Source organism: Balaenoptera borealis, assembly GCF_965194805.1.
Source record: "Balaenoptera borealis genome assembly, chromosome: 17".
NCBI lineage: Eukaryota > Metazoa > Chordata > Mammalia > Artiodactyla > Balaenopteridae > Balaenoptera > Balaenoptera borealis.
The window spans coordinates 20,248,088-20,258,461 of NC_138876.1; the positions used below are offsets into that span (position 1 = coordinate 20,248,088).

Consider the following 10,374-nt stretch of genomic DNA (forward strand, 5'->3'; position numbering starts at 1 on the left):
ACCCTCCTCCATAGCTGGGCCATGCACGTTTGCTTTTGCACCATCATCTCCAATGGGAGGCTTCTGGAAGGACTTTTCCTAACCTTCTGATGACATTTAACGCACATTGAGGTTCATTGCAAAATAACTATTTTAAAACATTTATCCAAATTCCCGAGGTGACACACGCAGTGAGAATCAGAGCTCGGTTCAAAGGCTGTGCTAATGTCAAAACTCCTGTTCTTCGTAAACTGGACTCACAGATGGACACAGAATGAGTGCAGGGAAACTTAGTTACCTTAGTTTGGTATTAAATGAAGTAATAATATTCCCATATTACTACTAAGGAATCTTATCTTTTCTTGATTTGACTGAACCAAATTGGTAGGACACAACCACAGAAAGAAGTTAAAATTTGCAACCACAGAGAGTAGATTATATCACACAGATCTCAAAACTGTAATTGACCCTTTATCAAGAGCCACCAGTACAAAACCATTAATGGAGGTATTTAAGAGATTTCCTTCCTGTTACATGTCTGCTGTGGATTTAAGGGAGATATTTTCTGTCATAAACATCTACACCCCCAACTAGAAATTTATGTAGAACATAAATCACTTTATGCCCCTGTATTGACATATTAGTTCAAAACACTGCTGGCATGCAGGTGAGAGAGCAGCAGGGAGGAAAATTAGATGATCTGCTGGTAATCTGCTAATTTACAAGTTGAGAGAGGGTATTCTGGCTTGACACCACTTATATTTCTCCACGTGGCCAAGCACAAAACAGCAGCTGAGGTGGTGGTTATGGAATTCCTCCAAGATGGAAATGTGAGACCAGCCCTTCTCTCCTCCCTTCCTGCAGGTACTGACCTGCAGAGACTCTGTCGGCAACTGGAAAGTGCCTTATGTTTATCAAGAAATTAATGAAGAACTTATTCTCTTTTTGTTAATAGAAATCATGTTATATTGGAACTATTTGGGAAAGCAGACAGGATGTATAATAAGTGATTTCAAAGGGCAATAGGGCTCCTTCAGGCAGACGGCAGTGGCTGGGGGTAGAGGTGATGTAGAAAGATCAACTTACCTTTCTAAGGAACATCTCTAGCAACCTCATCTAGTGCATTTTTTGCTAAGTCTGAAATATTTACCACTGGTTTATATGATTTGATGGGAAGAACAAATGCTCAAATTCATCAAGATTTTCACTCCTGACACTAATTTAGTATTCTTGGTTTCGAATGTGGCTTATTTTTTTACTACTATATGAATGAATACACTACACACATATGTGTGTGCGAATGTGTGTGTATGTATACATATAAAGAAGGGAGGGAGGGAGGAAGGGAGGGAAAGAGGAAGAAAAGAGGGGATCCCATATTGGTGAATAATTCTGAATTTTTATTTGAAAGAGACTAAAGGTGAAGTGTCCTAAGTAGGTGGGTTTGTCTTTAATCTTGCTGAAATAAATATAAAAGTATAATTCCAGACATCTTCAAATGTCCCTATTCCAGCTCTCATGATCCCCATTAAGGTAAAATTGACAGGAACAGATAAAGGCTTGAAGTCTTCTATACATTTTTCTCTGCATCTACTACACTATTTTAATTCATACTTTCTATAGAATAAACTAAAATCTAAATGCCATTTTAAAAGTAGGATAGTGGGACTCTGTTGCCAATGGAAACATGAAGAAATGAAATATACCAGCTTTCTTTTTTTCAGCTTTTTATTTTGAAATTATTATCGATTCAGAGGAAGTGGCAGAAAAATGTACAGGGAGGTCCTGTGTACCCTTTACCCAGCACCCCACAATGCTAACACCTTGCATAACCGTAATACAATATCAAAACTAGGAAACGGACATTGGTATTATACAATCCATTAGTTTTACAAGCACACAAGTGTGTGTGGGTGTGTGTGTGTGTGTGTGTGAGAGAGAGAGAGATTTTATCACAGGTGTGGCTTTGTGCTACCACTACTGCAATCAAAATACAGAGCTGTTCCATCAGCACAGGGTCCCCTGTGCTACACTTTTATAGCCACATCTACCCCCACTGCCCACCCCTAACCCCTGGCAATCCCTAATTTGTCCTCCATCCCTATAATTTAGTTACCTCAAGAATGTTACTTACATGGAATCACAGAGTATATAACCTTTTTTATTTATTTATTTATTTATTTATTTATTTATTTATTTATTTATTTATTTATTTATTTATTTTTGGCTGTGTTGGGTCTTCATTTCTGTGCGAGGGCTTTCTCTAGTTGCGGCAAGCGGGGGCCACTCTTCATTGCGGTGCGTGGGCCTCTCACTGTCGCGGCCTCTCTTGTTGTGGAGCACAGGCTCCAGACGCGCAGGCTCAGTAGTTGTGGCTCACGGGCTTTGTTGCTCCGCGGCATGTGGGATCTTCACAGACCAGGGCTCGAACTCGTGTCCCCTGCATTGGCAGGCAGACTCTCAACCACTGCGCAACCAGGGAAGCCCTATAACCTTTTGAGATGGGCTTTTTTCTGGCTTGTTGCCATGTATGAAGAGTTTGTTCCCTTTTATCACTGACTCATACACCATGGATGGATGTCCCACAATTCGTTTAACTTTATAGTCAATGAAGGATATGTGGCTTGTTTCCAGTCTTGGGCTATTGCAAATATCGATAAAGCTGCTATGAACATTAGTGTACAGACTTCTGCACGAATAAATGTTTTCATTTTTCTGGGACAAACATCCAATAGCTTTCTTTTTTAAAAGAACATTGGTTCTCAAAAACAGAAAAAAAAAAATAACAAGAATTAAATGAGTTAATAGTTAGAGAATATTTAGCACATTGTTGGACTAGTAAAGTGCTTATTCATGGCAACATGCACTAAAATTTTTCTACTATGTAAACAGGCACTATTCTAGACACAGAGGGTACAAAGATAAAAAGATACAGACCCTGCCTTCAACAAACTCACTCATCCTAATTAGACAGAAAGAGAGGAAGGGTGCCACTTATCAGCCTTAGGCTGGAAGAGGCAAGAAGACGGAATAGTTACAGGAACTTAGAAGGGGACAGTCATGTGGCAAGAGCCACTGACAAGAGCTGTGGCCTTTGGTCAAAGGATGCAACCCTGGAAACCCGCAGTGAGGGAGGCTGGGGAATCAATACCCTGAACTCCCTCTCCTCCCTCCCCCTAGTCTTCTCCCAGCACTTCCCATTGGCAGGACCCACCCCAACTGGAAGCCAGAGGGCACAGGGCCCTGGGATGCCGTCCATGCAGGTCAGTGTCTAGGAGTACGGAGCATGATGGGGAAGGGTGCAGAGCAAAACTAGAGGAATCAGTAGACTAGATCCACCCCACACACGCACACCCAGCTTTGAATCCACTTTTTAACTTTAGGCAAGTTGCTTAATTTCTCTGCACCTCGGGTTGCTCACTGCAAAACAAGTGTCATAATGATAGTTATGCAGGTTATCGAGAGCATAAACTAGACGATGTCTCGAAAATGCCTGGCAGAGCTCCTGGAACGTGGTAGGCATCATTGAATGTGCTCCAGCCCCACCCCCAGCTGATGGCAGTTCTCTGCACTTGTGGCTGTTTTATAGTCTTCATGTATTTCCCAGGAGCATGGTCTCTCCTAGTGTGGTCCATAGACCATGTGCTTTAGAGACACCTGGGATCCTTTTCATCACACAGGTTCATGGCCCCCACCCCAGTCCCACTGAATCATGAGTAGAAGGATGGGAATCTTCCTTTCGGACAAGTTTCCCCAAGTGATTTTCATGCACAATAAGGTTTGGGAACCACCATCCTGGAAGTCCATATTTCTAATTGACGCCCACTTGGGTGAAGTAGAGGTGAGATTTATCTGTACTTGGCAGCCATTAGATATAGCTCCAGCCCATCAGCTCCGGGAAGAGGGCTGTGAGACCAGGACACTAATGGTCTGTCTTGCAGTGTTAGGCCATGCTGATTCTCCATTTTGCTGGCTTTATTAATACCCAAGGAACAATGTTCCCAGGTTTTTAATTAAAAATTCTCTAACATCCAGACTCTAATCATTTTCTAGGTTGGATATGGGCTTGGTAAGTAGCTGGCTCTGACCCCTACCTTTCAGAGAAAACTTAATAAGCAGAAGCTGTTAAAGGGAATAAAAAGCTTTGTGGTTGAGAACAGGTCAATTCTGAGTATAAACAGGAAGAGGCCAAAACTTAGAATAAGACCAGAGGATCTAGGACCTTGCTTTAGTTTGTTAAGGAAAAGTATAAGGGAATTAATCAGCAGTCCGGGACAGACACTGAGCTCATGGCTTGGGTCTTGAATTGGTTAGATCTCAGATGGGCTGCGATAGAGAGATTGGAAAGAGTAGGAGCTTAGACAAGAGGGAATTTTATTTGCTTCTCATGTAAAACTAGAGGCAGGCGGAGCAGGCCTGGGATGGCGGTTTTTCTCCACAAAGTTCTCAAGGACTCAGGGTTCTGTGGCTTTTGGTCCTGCTCTCCCCCAAATGTGGCCCACGTCCTCATGTTCCAGGATGGAATGCCAGTTGTCACATCCGTGTTCCAAACCACAGGAAAGGGGGAAGAAGGTACAAAGAGTGCGGAGCAGCTGACTTCTAAAGAAGGTTTAGAATCTGCCACACAACACATCTGATTACATCAGTTTGGCCAGAACTCATTCACATGGCCGCACCAAACTACAGGTCTAGCTTGGAAACGATATACTACTAAATGGATGATACATTGAGGACAGCTAAGAGTCACTGCCATTGGTTCTGCATCCTGAGAAACTTTGGACCTTCTTTTCCCAATGGAATGGTTATGATTCAGGTTCCATACAGGAACCCAGAAACCACTCCAGGTATATTTAGAAGAGAAAACTTAAGACAATTTGCAGCACAAGTGCAAAAATGAGACAACCCGGAGGTTAACAGCAGTGGGAAGCTTCTACCTTCCCTGGGGCTGGAGGGATAAACGAGGAGACAGAGTTTAGAAGTCAGGGTTGGTTGGCAGAACTTGGAACCCCAGTCGGCCATTCCAGTGGGAGCTAGAGCCATGAGATGCAGTCCCTGCCCTAGATGCCACCAGTAGCAAAGTGATCCAGGAAGAAATATGCTGGCCTTTCCCTTCTTCTGCCCCTCAGTCTCCTTCAAGTGCCTTATATTGGCTAGAACTGCCTGGAAGCCAGAGGGCAGGGACATCTGGGAAGTGTAGTTTCATGCAAACAGAGTAGGCAAAGAAGAGGAAAGTATGGATCTGAAAGCAAACAGGTGACTAGAGCAGCACCAAATCCAAGTTGTGGACCAGGATAAATTACTAATAATTGATACCTGGCTAGACATTTTTTCTGGATGAAAATTTTGCAAAACAAAAGTGTCCTTCTGTTGAAAGCAGGGACTTAAACAGATCTTACTTAGTACATCAGTGTTCACAACAGCGTTGTTCACAATTGCCAAAAAGTGGAAACAACCTAAATGTGCATCAACAGGTGAATGGATAAATAGAATGTGGTATATACATAAAGCTGAATATTATTTAGTCATAAAAAGGGATGAATTTCTGATACATGCTACAACCTGGATGAACCTTGAAAACATTATACCACGTGAAATAAGCCAGACACAAATGAACAAATACTGTATTATTCCACTTATATGAGGTACCTAGAATAGGCAAATTCATGGTGACAGAAAGTAGATGTTGCCTGGAGCTGGGAGTTGGAGGACAATGGAGAGTTATTGTGTAATGGGTGCAAAGCTTCTATTTGGGATGATGAAAAAGTTCTGGAAATGGGTAGTGCTCGTACAGTGCACAACACTGTAAATGTATTTAATGCCCTGAATTTTACATTGAAAAATAGTTAAAATAGTAAATTAAAAATTTAAGGTAAAGCATAAAAATAATGAGGATCCCTCTGCTTCCCAAGTGTATTTCCTGATCGCAGAACCCTTTATGTGGAAGGTATGATGAATGTTGGTAATCAAGCAATAGAAGCCAACTAATGGACAAAACAGGGGGATCCAAAGACCAGGAAGACTTCAAAACCAAAATCAAAACTCTGTTTCCAAGATGTGTTGTGAAGTTTCAATAATACTTTCTTGGGGGGAGAAATGTTATTTCCCCCTTTTCCTAACCTGAAATTGATATGGTCATGAAGAGTAAGCATAACCCAATGAAAAGGCCAAGGCAAAATCAGAGGTTTACAGAATTGGATGTCACCTCCCTTTCTCTCTCCCTCTCTCTCTCCCTCTCTCTCTCCCTCTCTCTCTCCCTCTCTCTCTCTCTCTCTGTCTGTCTGTCTGTCTGTGTGTGTGTATATGTATATATATATATATATATATATATATATATATATATACACGTATATATATATAGAGAGAGAGAGAGAGAGCATCTGAAGACTTGGAAATAGGTAATCTCACAAAGGAGCAGGAAAAGAAGTGAGAACCCAGAAAGCCTACAAGGGATTCTTTGAAGAAGGGAAATGAATGTGGGACAAGTTCAGTTTCTGGGTTACCTGTTAACAAGGAGCGGGGTCAAGGGGTCAGGATATACTCGACTATGTCTAAAACAGCTCAGAAATGTCCTCAAGATCAAGCACTGAAGATGGTTGTTGACTTTTGCACCCAGGAAGGTTATTGGCTGCTCAGTAAAGGCTGTTGCTGTGAATGGAAGGAGACTCTACACTGAAATGGGATGAGCAGAACAGTCCTCTCTGCATTTCTCCATTTGCTGGCTCAACAGAAGCAGTAAATAAACCCTATTCCCAGAACTATGCTGACAACATTGATGATGGCGGCACACAAATTAGGAGGTAAACAAAAAGCCATGTTAATTTCAAGCTCCATTAGAAACACAGGCAGGAAAAAAAAAAAAAAAAAATTAACATCTGCCAAATAGAAAAGGTCAAAATTGGAAGGGAAAGAAACTTTCTTTTTCAGATCCTAAGAAGGTACTGCCGACGTCAAAGACATGAGAGGATTCTGTTTCCTCGTTGACTTTGTGAATCATAGAATTCTTGTAAAAACTCTGTTGTCAATATCTCCTGGAATCAGATACGTGGGGTGATGAAGGATGAGCTGCATGTTCCTTCTCCTGGAAAAGGAAACCGTACAGTGTTTGGAGTAGAGCCACGAGATTACATTCCAGAGCTGTCTTCTATTTTGTCCCTTACATGTAATTTTTTTTTTTTTAAGAACCTCCAATAATATTTATGGCTTTGGCATAATGCATACGTAGTTTTCTTTTGAAGACTCCACAATATAAGTTGTCTCTGACATGGAATTGGCATAATAGCCTTGTGTAAAAGACCTCGGGCCCTTTAATCCCTTCGTAAAATGTGTTGCATGCCCCAGATCAAGTCCAGGAAATGCACACATGTCTTTCTCTTAGTTGCTTGTGTTGAGGGGGATGATACACAAATAAAAACAGATATTTCTCATAAGTTCTTTTTTATGTCATGGCAGTGCGCATTCTGGGTCTTTGATGATGGATGAGCCTTCATTTGTAAATTTAATGCCATATGTATTAACTTAGTTTCCTTCCAGGCATTTTGTATTAGCGAGCATCACATATGGCTTTATAATGCTCCAATACCAGATGCCTGGTGGTTCTTTGATTCAATATATGCAGGAAGAAAAGATGTAAAAGATGTATGGTTATGTATACCATAACTTTTTGGCTAGGTAATCGGTCAGAAGTTCCATCCTACCTGGTGGCAAGGGATTGACCTAGTTGACTTCTCAGGCTTCTTTCTCTAGATGTTATGATCCTGTGGCATATTTTCCCAGAGGTATTAAATCTGAAGAATCAATCACTAGATGCAATCAAATCCACCCTCCCTCCCCCAAAACCAAACAGGTATTTTTTTTTTAATTTGGACTTTAAATTGATTGATTGATTGATTGATTTTTGGCTGTGTTGGGTCTTCGTTTCTGTGCGAGGGCTTTCTCTAGTTGCGGCAAGCGGGGACAACTCTTCATTGCAGTGCGCGGGCCTCTCACTGTCGCGGCCTCTCTTGTTGCAGAGCACAGGCTCCGGACACGCAGGCTCAGTAGTTGTGGCTCACGGGCCTAGTTGCTCCGTGGCATGTGGAATCTTCCCAGACCAGGGCTCGAGCCCGTGTCCCCTGCATTGGCAGGCGGATTCTCAACCACTGCGCCACCAGGGAAGCCCCAAACAGGTATTTTTAAGTATGCAGCCATATACACATATACGCATTTCAAGAACAACAGAGTTCTCTTTGAGAATGGAAATATAGTCATTGATAAATTACATTACTGAACTGCAGGTATTAGTTACAGTGGAAAGTGAGAAATTGTAGGAAACTTTTAAAATCAGGACGTGGATTATGGCCTGAATTTAATTGTGTTGCTCAGGGCACTCTGCAGGCTGTCACTTGATTATGTTCAATTTACCTCTTTTTATATACCACCACTTACTCTCCAAATGTTTCATCTATGCTCGTTGTGTTTTCTCCAGCTCTCTCATAAGCTCTTTGAGATCAGAGCTAATGTTACACAGTAGAGACTCAATAAATACATTATAAATAAATAAAGGAGGCTGCGGCCGGAGCTGGGCGGCGGCGGTGGGAGCTGCCGGAGGAGTCTGGCGGAGCCCGAGGCGCTGGCGCTATGGAGCCCCTGGAATGGAAGTGTCCAAGTTGGAGAACTGTTACCTTGCAAGATTTGTGGAAGAACATTCTTTCCAGTGGCATCAAAAAAACATGGACCTAGGCTTCCCTGGTGGCGCAGTGGTTGAGAATCTGCCTGCTAATGCAGGGGACACGGGTTCGAGCCCTGGTCTGGGAAGATCCCACATGCCACGGAGTGGCTGGGCCCGTGAGCCACAACTACTGAGCCTGCGTGTCTGGAGCCTGTGCCCCGCAACGGGAGGGGCCGCGATAGTGAAAGGCCCGCGCACCGTGATGAAGAGTGGCCCCCGCTTGCCACAACTGGAGAAAGCCCTCGCACGAACCGAAGACCCAACACAGCCAAAAATAAATAAATAAATAAATAAAGTAGCTATAGAACGCAGCTTTCTTTAAAAAAAAAAAAAAAAAAAAAATGGACCTATTTACCAGAAAACTGCCACTGAAAAACGGAAGACTTTTGATTCAAGCAGACAAAGAGCTGAAGGAACGGATATTCCAACAGTAAAGCCTCTTAAACCTAGGCCTGAACCATCAAAGGAGCCATCTAATTGGAGAAGGAAGCATGAAGAGTTCATTGCCACCGTAAGAGCAGCTAAAGGCCTCGGTCAGGCCCTTAAAGAGGGTGGCACAGTTCCTCCCCCTCCCCCACCTTCTTATGATCCTGAGTATATTCAGGAGAGTTAATGAAAATGCAGCCGATAGACATATAAATTTCTGTAAAGAACAGGCAGCGCATATTAGTAATAAAGGCAAATTTTCTACTGATACCAAAGGAAAATCGACTTCTCAGACACAGTATAAGCCACCTGCACTTAAAAAGTCCAGTTCTCCTGGAACCACCTCATCAGGATCTTCACGATTACCACAGCCAAGTGGCGCTAGCAAAACTGTTATAGGTGTTCCTTCAGGTAAAGTGTCTGAAGTTGGCAGCTCTTTGGGAAACAAACTTCAGACCTTGTCTTCCTCCCATAAAGGGATAGCAGCCCCTCACGTAGGTAAGATGGACAAGTTAGGCCCTCCACTCCGAACTGGAAGACATGTGCAGAGGTCGCATGGCAGTGACGCAAAATCAGACAGTGCCATCAAAAGGCATGAGTTATTACCCATTTAGAAATCCGGCCTCAAGTGTGCTCGCAAGCAAAAGAAAAACATATACTGAGAGCTACATGGCCAGGGTCTACAGATAATTTTATTGAACAAATAACACAACAGCCTTCCTCGATTGAGGGCTACCCTTCCCCAAGCCATTTCTCACACGCTTAAAGCACAGAGTTTGCACAGTAAGGAATTCTTTTTAAAAGTCATTTCTATGTAGAAATCACGCTCTGCCCCAACATCATGGACTAGACTGTTGACAAGCGTTCACATTTTAAGTATTCCTTTATGATTGTTCTCTCCTTTCCGTCCCTACCCAGGGGCTCCAGTCCTTTTCTCTTACGGATCCTGAAGGGATGGGTATGCTGTAGGGCAGGGGGTGGTGGGGTCCTCAGAGCTACTGGCAGCAGCCCTAGGGTGCTGTCCCTTACCACAGGGTGGCAGACGCGTAAGGGCAAGGGGGATTGGACACGGTAGGTGGGATGCGGCAACGCCCCATAGGCACAGGCATCCAGAGCCCTTCCTGATCCCCGTCGTGTCCCCTCTCAACTTGGGGTGGGGTCAACAGCTAGCTGCAGTTGTGGGGGGGGGATGAGCCCAGCCCCGGGTAGAGGGAGAAACCTCCCACACCTATTAACAGCCAGCAAACTGTCCATCCATCTTG

General features: G+C 43.2%; 1 protein-coding gene and 1 pseudogene across 5 annotated transcripts in view; both read left to right on the forward strand.

The window, feature by feature from the left end:
• Positions 1-10,374, forward strand: part of SAMD12 (sterile alpha motif domain containing 12) — a 488,950-nt gene that overhangs the window by 298,212 nt on the left and 180,364 nt on the right. The gene's annotated exons all lie outside the window — the stretch shown is intronic.
• On the forward strand, positions 9,024-9,802 carry LOC309614612 (zinc finger C2HC domain-containing protein 1A pseudogene; annotated as a pseudogene). Its single transcript has one exon. The product of its transcript is annotated as a zinc finger C2HC domain-containing protein 1A pseudogene (transcript).